At 35.3% G+C, this 16,046-nt stretch overlaps 1 protein-coding gene across 6 annotated transcripts in view; it reads right to left on the bottom strand.

The window, feature by feature from the left end:
- The window catches only part of KCNQ5 (potassium voltage-gated channel subfamily Q member 5), a 564,981-nt gene that overhangs the window by 468,298 nt on the left and 80,637 nt on the right, over positions 1-16,046 (bottom strand). The window contains exon 1 of one of the 6 annotated variants that reach the window (XM_017958021.3): positions 2,836-4,220. The exons of the other annotated variants lie outside the window; for them this stretch is intronic. The gene's annotated coding sequence lies outside the window, so the exon portion shown is untranslated. Of the gene's footprint in view, positions 1-2,835; positions 4,221-16,046 lie in introns of those variants that run through there. 6 annotated transcript variants of the gene reach the window in all.

The following is a 16,046-nucleotide window of genomic DNA, read 5'->3' as shown; positions in this document are numbered from 1 at the left end:
GGCGTGATGATGAGCACTGCCTTGTGCATGCCTAACAGATATGGCGGCGGGTCACGTCTCTAACATTGACTCAAATGTTTGCTGAGTCCCCACCAAAGTTTAGTGTACATATCAGGCATAGAAAGGATGAGGATGAACTGAAATATGAGATTTTGCCAAATTATTCGATGACCTGAGACACTGGTGATAGACTCCAGCTCTGTGGTCTCAAGACAGAGGGCCCCAAGTCTGGGGTGTCAGTCCCTGAGTAAGTGCCTCGGGAGCGGTCTAGAGAACTGCCTGCACTAGAGGGTTCTGGAGCTGGTGCTGAGAGACCGACACTGCACTGTCCAATCCCTGAGGAGTTGTTTGAGGAAGCAAAGGAGTTATCAGAGAGTCAAGAGAGGAACATATGGGAGCTACCCACAAAGGGCCCATTGGGCCACCACTGTCAAGAATAGGTGCCACCTTCACAGAGAAAGATTCCTAAGCAAGAGGCTCCAAAATTAGGACTTTAAAAGTGCAAGGCTATGGAGTCACACAGACCTGGCTTTGAATCCTGGCTTGGCTTGGCCATTTAGTATCCAGGTTTTTCATTAGCCAAATATCTATATCATCTCATTGTTAAGAGAATTAAACGGAATATTGCTGGTATGCAGCTGAACTTTGGTTATTAAATTTTTTTTCCTGTTACTTCATCATTATTTAAGAATATTGGGATGTACTCAGAGAAACCCATGAGAGAAGGGTTTCTGAGTGTAGTTATCTTTGGAAACAGCAGGTAGAATGGAAACAGCAAGGGATGCCTAATGCAGAGAGATCTCTGCCTCAGTCTTCCACCTCAATGAGCATTGTCAGTCTTTCAAAATAAGCTTCCCAGTGAAGACAGAACACTTTTCCATCAGAAAAGTTGGTCTAAATATCCAAACGGGCATTCAGATTCCTGCTGGTTCAGGGCAAGATTAGAATTTTCCAATTTAGACTGCAGGTTCTAAGGAAGTAGAATTATATCTTATCTATTTATGCCCCACAGATCCCAACAAATAGGAGATTCTCAGTAAACAGTTATTGAATGAATAAATAAATAAATGCTAAATATAAATACCTCTGCCTCTCTCCGTTTTTTCCATTGACAGCATTTTACATCCATGTTTCAACAATTTAAATTTAGGAGTTATTTTTATAAAACAAATTTAAACTATCTTTACATTTCAATACAAAAAGAGCAATTGATATACAATAGCAGGCTTAAAATGGAACCTATAATGGAAACTGAGGTGAAACTATCATTTGTTTAGTCTCTCCTTGTCTAGGTACCCCAAATGCGTGAAAATATTTCAAATAAGACCGTAAGATGGAGCAGAGGCTGGGTGCGGTGGCTCACGCCTGTAATCCCAGCACTTTGGGAGGCTGAGGTGGGCAGATCATGAGGTCAAGAGATCGAGACCACCCTGGCCAACATGGTGAAACCCCATCTCTACTAAAAATACAAAAATTAGCCGGGCATGGTGGCATATACCTGTAGTCCCAGCTACTTGGGAGGCTGAGGCAGGAGAATCGCTTGAACCTGGGAGGCAGAGGTTGCAGTGAGCAGAGGTCACACCACTGCACTCCAGCATGGCAACAGAGTTAGACTCTGTCAAAAAAAGAAAACAAACAAACAAAAAAGAGCAGAAAGGAAGAATCTCAAGACCTGGCTTAGTTCCTGAATCTCCAATTGAAAACCAAGATAAAAGGAATGCAGCTGCTGCTTAATGCCACCAACTGCAGATGGAAAACTGGCAAGCAGAACATGCAGACCAGCAAAGGGAGAGGCATACATTGTAACATAATTAACTATTCATACCTTCTTAGGATCAACTTCGAGGAACTTTCTTAGAAGATCATGGATTTCTAAAGGAATTTAGAATCAGTAAATACTGACTGCCAGGGGAACCTCAGTTTCTCAGGAAAGTCATTCAAGGCAAATGTTTAGCAATACAGGGTAAAGAAGAGAAGGCTTTTCATAACTCTTCACCCAAAGTCAATTTGTAAGAATGTAAATGAACTTCATGCATAAGGTATGTATGCTTTGGGGTGGCCATAGAGGGTGGGGATCCTTGCCCTCTTGACATATGCAGGTAATGACTGGTATATGATGTTTGGAAGAAAGAGCTGTGTGAGGTCATACTGTGCAAGACTCTAAGGCAGAAATCTAGCTACTCTTGGTACTACTGTACTGTAAAAGCTGAGTGAATATTCCACTAAACAAATGATCCTTAATAAATAAATTTTTCAAACACCTCCTTAGCGCTAGGAATATTTTTCATGCTTTTGGGAAATGGATTCATAAAGAAAAGTATTCACTCAATTTTTATTTCTGTGGTTTAGATGGATGATAAAAAAAAATCTACAGGCAGCCTCATGGAGAGCGATTCTAAACTAATGACTTAATTTATGTTGTGCCTATCACCCCTTATTTATGTAGTTAATGCTAAGATTGAGAGACCCAAAGCCCCAAATAAGTGAATAAAGGCTTTATTAAAGACTGTACTAAAAATAAGTGTTTTGACAATACATGTGTTATTTTCTAAAATAACATCCAAGAATGTTCTGTCATGATATGTTATTTGGTAATTAATTCCTGTGAAATCTAGAGTGGTCAACCATTTCCCTCTCATTTTAAAACATTTAAAAAATTTTTGACACATAATAATTGTACATATTTATGAAATACAGTATGTTTCAATGCATGTATATGTTGTATAATAATCAAATCAGGGTAATTAGCATATCTATCACCTTAAACATTTATCATTTCTTTATGGTGGGAACATAAAAAGTCCCTTCTTCTAGCAGTTTTGAGATATACAATACCTTATTGATGATTGGCTCAACCATTCCTCTTAAGCAGGCCATTTACAACCTGGGTGAAAGAAGACTAGGTGTTAGATATTCAAATTGTCTAGATCTGCTCAAACTAAATAATTGGCACTTTCTGCTGTGACACAGTTTATGAAGTTCATCAGATTATGCCAGTGAGATTCCACTACATGGGGACTCATATTTTGTCGAGAATCAGAAACATGCTCACAAATGAATTTCAACATCTTTGGGAATTATTATCACTCCCTCCATTAGAATGCAAATTCCATAGGAGCTGTTTTTCCCATCCCTGGAAGACTCTGGTGTGCAATAGGTGTTTAATAAACATTGTGTTGATCAAACGCATGATTGAATTTAAGTTGCTGCTTTGAGATAGCATTGAGGAAAGTGGTTAAAGCTGAGCAAAAAGTTCATACGTCATTTTATGAATACACATCCCTGCAATCTGTTCTCTAAAGGGTGCTTTTGCGAAAACACAATCTTCTCTCTTGTCTCACCAAAGTTGAATGCTTCTCTCAAATGTCAGAAAACCTAAATATGACAGTTCATGTCTCACATCCAACATCCACTTAATAGATAGTAATTAAACACCTACTATACACGGCCATAAGTCACTAATCCAGTCTTTCCTATGTAAAAAAAAAAAAAAATTCAATCTTCTATACAAAATATAGTACCCAGGATTAATTGATAAATAGTAAAGCTTCTCCTGAAACAATTAAAGGCCATGAAGAAGCCCCTAGAGCCACATTTCACCCACTGCTTTTGGTACTACAAAAGCCAAATGAATATTCAACTAAGCAAATGAACTTAAAACCAGGAATTAAAACAAAAGCCTCCTTGATGCTAAGGATAGCTTTTCATGCTAATATGGTAATTCACTCATAAGTAAATAGATAAAAAATATGACCACACATACCATGCCTTACACATCCAAATAATTGCTTTCCTGTATGAAATAGTCACTTTGTGAAGTTATGCATTTATTCTTGTGAACAGTCATTTAAATATTTCAGAATCAATTTTTACTTTTTTCAGAAGTACGTACTATTCTTTTAAATAAACTTAAAAGATAAATTTTATTTTGAGGGGCTGTGAAAAATCAGTTGGAATTCCTTATGATAAACAACATAAATAATCAAGATGAGCAATGACATTTGAGTTAAGAACAAGATGCAACTATAACATATTAGGAATTTTTATGTGGCTCATAACCTGATTACAAAGGCAAATCTAGAAGAGGAACTCTGTAATATAGTCACTGACTTAAGTAGAAAGCTTATTAGATTATTGTTAAGATCAACAGTAAAAAGTATAACATAAATATCACAAATATTTGAATTTTGATATATATAACAAAGGAAAATTATTATATTTAGATATAATATTTCTTAAAAAATGAAAAATGGAGATTATATTAATATATTCAGATTTTGTAAAATAATTATCCTAGTTAATATTGGAATATCATTAGAATTTCATAGCACTGAATTTCTCTACCATTAAAATACCATAGTATAAAACCAAATATTATTTTAAGATACTTTATAAATGTCATGTTTTAAATGATTTTCCTTTTTAAAATTTAGAGGCATCCATATTTCTAGGTAAATTACATGTCCATCTTTTTTGTTTGAGTGACAGACTAAGGAGGCTCACTGTTATATGAAGGCATGAGCTGACTTCAGAAAACTTTAGAATTGGCTCCTTCTACTCATTCCTGTATTTTCACCCTATGCTTCCGGATCTTGTCTGAATTTCTGTACCAAGAAAGCCTTTGTAATACTCCAGGGCAAACATTTTTATTGAGAGCCTACAGCATAACAAGGCTCTGTAACTGTGCCTAGCAGCCAAAGTTTGCAAGGTAAAACCTAGATTCCCTTAGGGATTTGGCTGAGGATTTGGGCTTGGTTATACTGTGAATGCACTCAGGTATGTAAATGTGGCCATTCTGTGTGCTACAAACACTGAGTTCTTCAGTGATCTCACCGCAGGTACAGGGACTGGAGTTACTCCTCATCCTGCAATTACTTGCCTAAAATTGGCCATGATAAGGATAAATAACACTCTCACTTACTTCTGTCCAATTAAATATTCACTAGTAAATAATTTGCATGTACTTCTTTATAATACAACATTTAAACACCAATTTTGGTCCCAATTGAAAGTCAATTAATGACAGGAGCAAATACTATGTTATTTAGCTTAACTGTATAATTTTAGAATTCTTGCCCACTTTAAAAAAATCTCATCCAGTTTACAGAAAACAATTGGCTGACAGAGACTGTGTATTTATTTTTGTTTGCCCATTTCCTTTATTATCTCCTGTTAGAAACAATTTCTAGCATTGATTTGTTTATTCTAAATATGATGACAAAAATCCATTAGATTTATTGTCCAGACTCCCGGTGCCCACGAATATGATCCTCAGGATATTAAGGGGAAATCAAGTTTTTGCTATTTTTGAACCACCTTGACATTAGCAGTCATCATTTATAAACTGGCGGAAATTAGCCAGTATATGAAGGAGTTCTAACATGTATCAGCTGACAATTAAACTGAGTTGGATGGTCATCAGTGAAAGCACTTTAGCTATCAAACAATACCCAAGGTAACTATCCATACTCACGATAAAAAGATATTTTCATGTCCTTTTGTAACCCACACAATATTAAGCATGAATTACACAAGCAACTGTTCCTGAGCCATATCAGAGAGCGAAGGGAAAACAAATTATTTAACAATATTGCATGGGATGTGTTATAAAGGCTTTTACTTTTTTTTTTTTTCAGTTTAGTAGAGGATCCATTTCCATCTTTAACTCCAAAGACGGCATGAGCCTTTCTACCAAAGGGGTTCTGAAAAGCTCCTCCATTGCTACAGATCAGAGACAAGAACTTTACACATAAAGAACACAGCAGCTATTGCAGCATTGCACAATGATGAGTAATGCTTTAGAGAGCATAAACTATGGAACCTAGGAAATTCTTACAAACATAGTAGTTGATATGAACTTAATACCGAAAATAGTGAATTAGGTAGAGATTAAGACTTAGTAATAAGAGGCCTTCAACAATAAATGGACTCACTAGGAACATATGTCTCTGTGTTGCTCAGAATCTGCTCCACAGCGGTTGTCTTTGTTCTTACAGAGAAATAAATGAAGTCTGTGTAATGGGTAAGGACACATAGGTGAGCTAACGTTTGAGCTGAGATTCGAAGAATGAATGGCATTTTATCTTGTGTGTAGGGGAAAGGGAAACTCATTCCAGTTAGGGAAATGAGATGAAAAGGCATAACTCAGGATGGAAGTGCATAACTCTCTCGACACAATACAGGATCCAGGTAGACTGTGTTTAGGGTTTTGGAAATGATATGGGATGAAGCTAGAAAGGCAAGAGAGTCTGCACTTAAAGGTCTGGGAATATCATCTTAAGCGGTTAAGTTTTACTCTACTGTGAAGGAGAAGTCTGAGAAGGGCAGGGACATAAGCCTGTCTAGTCTCTATGCCCCTCTAGAAGACAAAGAACCCTCTGTGGGCTTCAAGCACGTATTCCTTAAGCCTAGAATAGATGCAGAAAAGGAACTTCACTCATGTTCTCTTGTTGGTTAATGAGGATTTGTATCAATTGCTTCTTTTAGCAAATCTTGGCTGACAATATGGAATACTGAATGAAGAAGAGAGAGGCTAGAGGCACCAGAATTCCTAGGAGGTCACTGCAACTGCTAGGAAAATGCAAGTCATTCTATGAACGAAGATGATTTGGAAGGTGGATATGAAAGAAATTGTAGAAGTCGAATTAATAGAATTTAGTGATTGGCTGGACTTCTGATGAAGGTAGAAAATCTTTATAACTCAGATGAACAGGTTGATGATGATGCTTCTCTCAAAGATAAGAAAAGCCTTGAAGAGGCGAAGGGGTTTTCTTTGGCTGGGGAAGGGTGGTGCAGGAAGAAAAGGAAAGAATCATGCTTGGGACACCTAGAGTTCAAAAGGCCTGTTTGGCTTCAATGTGGAAGCATCCGAAATGGGGCTGGGGCTTAAAAGTCAGCTAGAGATGTTAGCAAGTCAAGATGTTTGCCTGGATTTCAAATGCGTAACTTGATATTAGGAACTGCATCTCTGACTAAACTGCAAACCCAACCAACATTTTTATATCTACCTCCTGCCATGCGACTTTAAGCATGTATTCATTTATTTATTATGTACATATTACTGAGCACCTACAATATGTCAAGCACAGTTTTGGGTTTGGGAATGCAGCAAACAGGAGATTAACTTCTCTATTATTCCCAGGTAGATTATCTTCCAAGGGAATACTGACCAAAACTAAGTAACTAATAAACATCTATTTTTAGAAGGTATATACAGGTGGTAGTATAAAATTGTTTTATTGCTCCTCTGAATCTTAATTATGACTCATTATGTGGTTATGCATGAAATTAATGAAGTTTTTCTTATGCAGAAGTATACGGGAGTACAGAGTGAAGTAACAGGAGGAGGTAGTAAAGCAAAAAATTATTGAGCTTTCATCCAGAGAGGATTCTACAAGTGAGCTTTTCAAGAAAATCTATTGGTGTTCTATTAGTTGCTTACATTTTTTCCCAAGTGTCATTATGGTCATAATTTAATACAAAGAATGATGATGTTGTATATCCACCCATGCTGAGAATGTGTCAGATGTGCTTTCAAAGGTAGTTCCCAGCGGCTATTACCTGAAGTAAATATTACACAAAATAAATTAAATCTTATTAGATTCAAAGATTGACAACAGTGACAAACAGATTCGAGTATTTTAAAGCTGGTCTTGCTTTTAGGATTCAGAAGTGTTCATTCGTATGCTAGGCTTGCTGCTCTATGCTACTCACTTCAGAGGATATATTCTCTTTCTTTATTGAAGCGCCTTCTTCACTGGCTTCTTAAACCTGGGACTCTATGAATTTCTCTGTGACTATTCCTTTGCTATTTCTTTGTAAGCTCATTCCCTTCTTCCAAGTCTATAAATGTAGGTGTTCCCCAGGGTTTTATTCTAGATCTGTTTCTCTTTTTATGTCAGACTCTTTCCTAGGTAATCTATCCATCATTCATTCATTTCTAAAACAAACATGTATTCAGTACCTCCTGTATACCAGCACTGTTCCATGCATTTGAGATACACCAGTGAACAAAACAGATAAAATCCCTGTCTACAGAGAACTGAAACTGTAGCATATTTTGATCACTATACATATGCTTTTGACCCCCAAGTTTATATTTCCAGTCCATCTGTTCTCTGAGCTCCAGATTCATTCACTGACTGATTCTTCACTTGGATGTTTCAGAAGCATCTAAAATTCAGCATGGCCAGAATGGAACTGTCAAGTTGGGGATAAAATTATGAGTCCAATGTTTTCCACTTCTAAAATGGAACCAACTTCCTTCCATCTGAAAAACCCAGAAATGTAGAAGTAATCCTTGTCCTATCAACTTCATTCTTAAAGATCAATCTGCTTCTCTCCAACTCCACTGTCACCATCCCAAATTTAGCATACTTTATCATCTGGGACCTTTGGATAGGTCTCCCTGCACCTATACTTTCCCTACTCCAATTCTCCACAGTCAGATGATGTTTAAAAACGCAGATCAAATCATGTCAGCCCTTTAGAATAAAAGCAAAAATCCTTCACAGAGTACGCCAGACCTTGTATGATTTGGCTTCCCTCTACCTCTCTCATCTCTCCAGGCACCACTCTCATGTGTCATCTCTAGCTTCCGCTTTCTTTCAGATTCTCAAATGCACCAAGTGCTTTGCACATGTTGTTCCTTTATGCTTCTTTTCAAGGGGATAACTCTTTTTTTTTTTCAGTCTGCTATTGCTGCCATAACAAAATGCCACAGACTAGGTAGCTTAAACAACAGAAATTTATTTTCTCACAGTTCTGGAGGCTGGAAGTCCAAGATCATGGTGTTGGCAGGGTTGGTTTCTCCTGAGGCCTCTCTGTTTGGTTTGTAAATGCCTACTTCTTGCTGTGTCCTCACATGGTCTTTTCTCTGTGTACATTTATTCTTAATGTCTCTTCTTCTGACAAGGAGGACACCAGTCCTATTGGATTAAGGCCCCACTCTTATAACCTAAATTTACCTTAGTTACTTCTTTAAAGTCCCTATTTCCAAATACAGTCACATGGGGAATTAATTTCCACATATTTGCTCATTTTCCATGATTCTTCCTGTTACTGATTTCTAGTTTTCTATTACTATGGTCAGAAAATATATTCAATATGATTTGGATCTTAATTTTGATCTTGTTTTGTGGCCTAACCTACTATCTATTCTGCAGAATTTTCTGTGTATACTTCAGAAGAATGTATATTCTGTTGCTATTGGGTAGAACGTTCTGTATATATCTGTTAGGTCCATTTGGCCCAAAGTGTAATTCAAGTCCAATGTTTCTTTATTGATTTTATGTCTGAATGATATGTCCAATGCTAAAAGTGGGGTATTGATGTCCCCCACTATTATTTTGTTGCAGTCTACGTTTCTCTTCAAATCTCTTCATGTCTGCTTTATACATTTAGATGCTCCAATGTTGGATGCATATGTATTTACAATTGCTATATTCTCTTAATCAACTGATCCTTTTATCACCACATAATAACCTCCTTTGTACCTTTTTGCAGTTTTTGACCAAAAGTCCACTTTGTCTGAAATAAGTATAATTACCCCTCTTCTCTTTTTATTTCCACAGAAATATAGTAATTTATCCCATTCCTGCACTTTCAGTCTGAGTGTATTTTAAGGTGAAATTAGTCTCTTGCAGGCAGCATACAGTTGGGTCTTGTTTTGTTTTGCTTTTTAAATTTTTTTAATCCATTCATACACTCTATGCCTTTTGATTGGATAATTTAATCCATTTACATTCAAAGTAATTACTGAAGGTTAAGAACTTACCAGTGCCAGCTTAATTGATTTCTGATTGTTACATTGAGAGTTAAATAAATTTTGAATTTTGGGGGGGACACAATTCAGTTCTTAATAGAAACTTCCCCTGATTCCCTTGGGTGGTAGGCTCCCAGTTATCCATTCTCTTAACATCTTGTATTTGTTACAATGCACTTTTGCCATTTGTAATAACAAGCACTGCTTGCCATGTAGAAGACCAGGCCTTTTCCCATCTCACTGACCTTATCTGTTACTATTCTTTCCCTCACTCACTCCATTCCTCTCTAAACATGTTATCCCAACCCCTCAAATTTTCTATGCCCTTATACAGCTTTATTTTTCTTCATAGCACCACCTGCCATATAGTATTTACTTATTTGTTTATTTGCTTACTGTTTAATTTGTGCACCAGAATGTAAGATTCATGGGTTCAGGTACTATATTCCACAAATCTAGTATAGATTCACAACATGGGGAGCACTCAATACATATTTTTTGAATAATGGGTGTATTTACTTGTATGGTTATTTGATTCTTACTGTTTTCTCCACCAGAGGGTAATCTCTGTAGTACAGGAAGAATGTCTGTTAGGCTCACCAGTGACTTGGCACTTAAGATCTAGTGGCTAGCACATGGTATGTTCTGAGTAAATATTTTTTAAACGAAAGAAAAAAAAAAAAGCAAAAGTAGTGAAAGTTTATAGAAAACATCTTGAAACAATTTGCAGAACATGACGAGAAGTTGTAGCCATTTCTAGTGATTTCACAATTCATTTTGACTTAGCTGGGGTATACCCTCAGTTTAAGCATGTCTTTTCTGGGCCAAATCTCTGTTGGGGCCATAAAACCGCCATCAGAGTGTTATGTATGTTATAGGAGAAAAGAGAATGACAGAACTTATATTTCTAGAATCATTTACTCTCCAAGGATCAAGTGTAACCCCAGATTGTTATTTTTTTGGATGGTCCTTTAGTTTACTAATGAATGGGATTCCAAGACCAAATTATTTGGATGTTTTGTATGGATTGAAATAAATGTCCTAAAAACAAGGCAATAAAAGCATACTTTGAGACTAATTTCTACTTCAAACCAAGTGTTTTTAAGAAAGTGGCTCTATTTTCTATGCATGTTTCATTTTTAGAGAATCTTAAAAGGAAGGAAAACTGATCACTGGGCATGGTGGCTCATGCTTGTAATCTCAGGACCTTTGCAAGGCCAAGGTGGGTGGATCACTTGAGGATAGGAGTTCAACAAAACTGGTCAACATTATAGTTAGATTATTTTGGAATTTGTCAAAAAGTAGAAGGAACTTAATAAAAACTATATATATCATATTTGCAAATTCTTAGAGAATTGTGATCTTTCTCTTCCAAAATATCATGGTAGGAACCTGAATGCTTCCTGAAAAGTACTTGTGCCAAAAGAGTACTTATACCTATTGTCATTTTGATTTGTTTTTCAACCTAGGGAAAAGTTTGAAAAAAAAATTATTTGTGGGCTGGGTGCAGTGGCTCACTTTTATAATTCCAGCACTTCAGAAGGCCAGGGGAAGTGGATCACTTGAGCTCAGGAGACCAGGCGGGGCAACATGGCCAGACCCTGCCTCTACAAAAAATACAAAAATTAGCTGGGCAGGGTGGTGTGGGCTTATAGTCCCAGCTACTCAGGAGGCTGATGTGGGAGGGTTGCTTGAGCCCATGAGGCAGAGGTTGCAGTGAGGCGTGGACTGCAGCAGTGCACTCTAGCCTGGGCAATAGAGTGAGACCCTGTCCCCCGCCCAGCGACAAAAATTATATGTTTAATAAGCTTAAATGTAGCTTTTTCTTCTCTTTGCAATAGGGTAAATTTTGAAGTCATTTCATGTCTTTAAGAACATCTAAAAGACGTTTCCCTTTTATACTTCAAAATTTTTTTCCAAAATTTTCTCCACCCTCTTTTCCATTTCACATCCTAATACATATAATCACATTTTTCCAAATATTTCTCTACCCTCTTTTCATTTCATGTCTTAATACATATAAAATATGTCTTCATGTGAAAAATTATTTGAAAAAAATAAAACTCATGAAGTTTTGTCATTTTGTTGTAATTAAAATTTAAATATCAACAAATACATTGGCAAAAACCCAAATAAAACAAAAACCTTATTGTAGGAGGTCGTATGATTAAGAAAGTAAAGACTATTGAGAAGCACAGATCAAAGAGTAAATCTAGGAAGAGTAAAGAGAGCTACTAACAAGGATTACTGTATTCCTCCTCTGTTTTGCCCTGGAGAGCTGGTGGAAACAAAATCTTTTTAATTCAGATTTCATCAAGACATTCTGGCTTGAGGCAGTGGCTCATGCCTGTAATCCCAACACTTTGAAAGCCAAGGTGGGGGGACTGCTTGAAGCCAGGAGTTTGAGACCAGCCTGCAAAATAAAAAAATTAGCCGGTTGTGGTGGCACATGTGGTCCCAGCTACTCAGAAGGCTGATGTAGGAGGGTCTTTTGAACCTAAGATTTCGAGGTTGCAGGGAGCTATGATTGTACCACTGCACTCCAGCCTGGGTGGCAGAGTAAGACTGTCTCAAAAAAAAAAAAAAAAAAAAAGAAGTTCTGTGTCTGATGAATGGTTAAACATGTACACATAAAATTTATAATTTATAATTGGGATCTAGTTCACATTCTGTCCTAAGTTAACTATTATCAGGTTAATATATAATTTAAGTTCCAGGAGATTCAAGGATCATGAAATAAATTGAACATTTAAGCATTTTATCTTGGCTATAATTTTTCTCAAGGCATTTTTTGGATAGTTTTCAATATTATGCATTTCAATTAACAAATATAAACTTTGTTTCATTCCCTACTGAAATCCAGATATAAAGTATAACAACGTTATTTTTAAAATTCTGAAACAAACATATACATACACACATATAAGGATAATGCCTGTAGGTGAGGACACAGGACACAATGATCACATACAGAACAGTCCTATTAGCAATACAAATTAATACTGATTTATGTTAATTATACTATTATTAATTTGGGCTTTCTGCCTTGATATTTAAAAGAGTATTAGTCAACACTGGTCTCCAGTAGGATAGGCAACATTTGTAAAATTCAGATTTGCAATTTAGTAATGAAAATGTTCAATACTTTTAAAAAGCGGGTGACTTTGTGAATATGCATGCATAGCCAAAAGCATTTATGAAGTAGCTAATTGTAATTTCCAATTGAAAACCTTGGTTGGTGCACATGCCTAAATGGGTGTACACACATACATGCACACTCGTAGTTTGTATGATCATGTTAGCTAAACATCTTTGTCCCTGATATAAAAACCAAGAAACAATTAAGTTAATAAATTTTCCTTAAAAGTAAATACTGGTAGAATGATTATGTTGGTATACATGTCTTCATGTTTATGAATATGAATGAGCATGAAAAATTATTACATGTGGTTCTAAGTATTGTTCTTTTGACAAGAGGGAATAGATAAAGATGACACTTTATAATCAAAGATGGTGTAGATTACTATAGAAAACTATTCTGTTCTTTTTATGAACATTTGCAGTAGTCACAGTCTCCTTTTTGGTTAAATTAGGCTTTTGTTTTCATTCAGGTATGTAAAAGCCACCTTGATGCTTTCAAGGCCTCTATGATATCAATTTAGGTTGCCATATTAGGAACTGACTAAGGTAAAGAACCTATCGCTTAAAGTAGTTAATATTTTGTCATTCACTTAAGCCAATACCGAGAAGTGATTTGAGCATGGGAATAATAAGAAACAAATAGTTACAGATTGATACTCTTAAGCTGATTAAAAATATGTAAATATATACATTCTCATATGGACTCAGATTCTTCAGTTATAAAATTATGCATATATATGAACATATTATTCACGTAATAAATACTTTAGTACCCACACAGGGCCATGAGCAAAGTAAGCCATCTTTTAAATTTTAATTGTAACAAGATATTTTATAAAATATTAAATTTATCAGAATCCCTCATCTTACAGAAAACATCCTTTCCACTTCAGAATTTGTACTCAAAACATGTTAATGCTCCTGCTTTAATAAAATAAGAAATAATAATGGCTAGATTTACAGTGGTAGATAAGATGCTTCTGTTTTGATCCATTCAATCATTCATGATAAAAAGAAAAAACACAACTGTACTTTAAGTGACATTTTAATCAAATTTGATTTTTATAGTGCTTAATATTTCTGATTTTTGCTGCCTCATTTAATCAAAATTCCAAAATAAATTAACCAGCTCTTCGTGCAGCAAAGATTTGTCCAATGTTTAGTGCAAAATCAATGTATGCAAACATAATACTTCATTTTAATAGTTTGTTATTTTTTCTTTTGTTTAAATGTTCACACACACACACATACACATACACACACAAAAACCTCATTTCTTTTTGGTAAGAAGCAATACCAAAAAGAATAGATTTTTCTATCTTATACTACATTTCTTATTTTGATAATTTATTTCAGGGAATTTGAGCCTGTCAACATTATAACAATATAACAAATTACCTCCCAGATTAAAGTAATAAGGGTATAAAATCTGACATCTCTTTTGTGTTAAAAATTAGGTCTGATAATTGCTTTGAAATTTTCTTCTCTATGTTATTTTTTAAAGGGACCACAAAATCCTACAGGGGAAGAGATTACATTTTATGAATTTTGATTTATCTTATTAGCTGTGTTTTAGCAAAAAAAAAAAAAAAAAAAAAAAAAAACAACCCCAAAAACAAAAACAAAAGCAAAAAAACTTGGACAGTAAAAGCTCTAGGCATTTTTAAGAATAGTTACACCAAAATGCTTCAACATGTCAATCTGCACCTACTTAAAGTTTCCTATTTTAAGAAAGCACAAAGCTTCCACAAAGAAGCTACTTGCATTTCTTTTAGTCTATAGAGACAATTCTAACATCTATATCTTGGCAAAGGATATCTGTATTATTTATACATGTCAAACATTGAGAAAAGAGTAAATGGATTCAATACAAAGACATATTCTAGCTTTATTTTCTGCGGTTTAGCCTATTGATAACTGACAGACACGCAGTGAATTCTAATGATCCAGGATATCAGTTCTCACAACTTGACAATATAGACTGAAGTGAATAAGCAGTTATTTAGTACGCCCCATGGTGGAAGTAGCAAGAATGTCACCACCCCCCTATGTGGTTAAGGGGAATGATGTGTTTGGGATTTGGACTGAACACCAAGGAAAGAATACCAGGTGGAAAAATAGATTGAGCAAAGTCAGAGAGGCAGAAAAGAATAAAAATTACTGGAGAAACACTGACTAGTTCAGTTTATTTGGAGCAAAGACACCATGAAAGAGTCATATTAGAAATAACTTGAAAGGTGGGCCTAAGCTATTGTGTAGTCAGTGGTGTGCCTCCACATTTCTGAACTGAGGAGGGCATAATAAAATTTACAAAGGTAACATTTTCTCTGTAAACAACTTATACATTTAATGCAATAGCATTATAATTATCTTTTAAATGTAATAAACTTAGTGGGGTAGGGAAAGACATAGCATGTTCTTTGCTGTATCACCAAATCAAAAGATTTGCAATAGGATTAAGATACATAAAGATCAGATAGTAACACTCCATATTTTAAAAGGTAATTCTAAGCAAAGAGGAAATTTTATATTTTACATGAATGGAAGTAAATTTTTTATCATTTATAATAATTAATATCCCCTTTTCCTTAGGAAGGAACCCATCAAATTATAGAATTTCTATAGGCATATGTCATTCTACATGTAATTTTACTTTTTGCAAAATATTTAATATATCGTGCTAAGCAAAGAAAGCCATTACTGCAGTTGCCTAAATTAACTTACTGAGTACCTGTGCATGCAGTCCTGCAGAATTCTCACTGGATAATTTCTGAGAAATTAGGAAAAAAACCAGAGTAATTTATAAAGACAAAAAGAGCATGCATATTGTGAATGTATTATTTAAAGATTTAAATAATAAACCTGCAAATATTTCAGCTTGCTTTTAGAGGTTTTAGAAAACAATTTTAAAGAATGAATTTAACATGATTTTACTGTTACTCCATAAATATAGGGAGGAATATTTCTCTAAAGATTTATAATTACATACATAAAGGAGAGGAAAATAGGAAATGACCTTCCCCAAAGCCTGATTTTTGATCATAAAATCATATCTGAAAATGAGAAGTTCAACCCTAGAATAGAAACTGTTGTTAAAAATTCCAAAACAAAATTAACACCTATGTTAGGTGCAATTATCAGT

The sequence above is a fragment of the Papio anubis genome, chromosome 6 (genome assembly GCF_008728515.1).
Source record: "Papio anubis isolate 15944 chromosome 6, Panubis1.0, whole genome shotgun sequence".
NCBI classification, from domain to species: domain Eukaryota; kingdom Metazoa; phylum Chordata; class Mammalia; order Primates; family Cercopithecidae; genus Papio; species Papio anubis.
The sequence above is the reverse complement of the archived record's forward strand: the minus strand, read 5'-3'. Positions and strand labels throughout refer to the sequence as shown.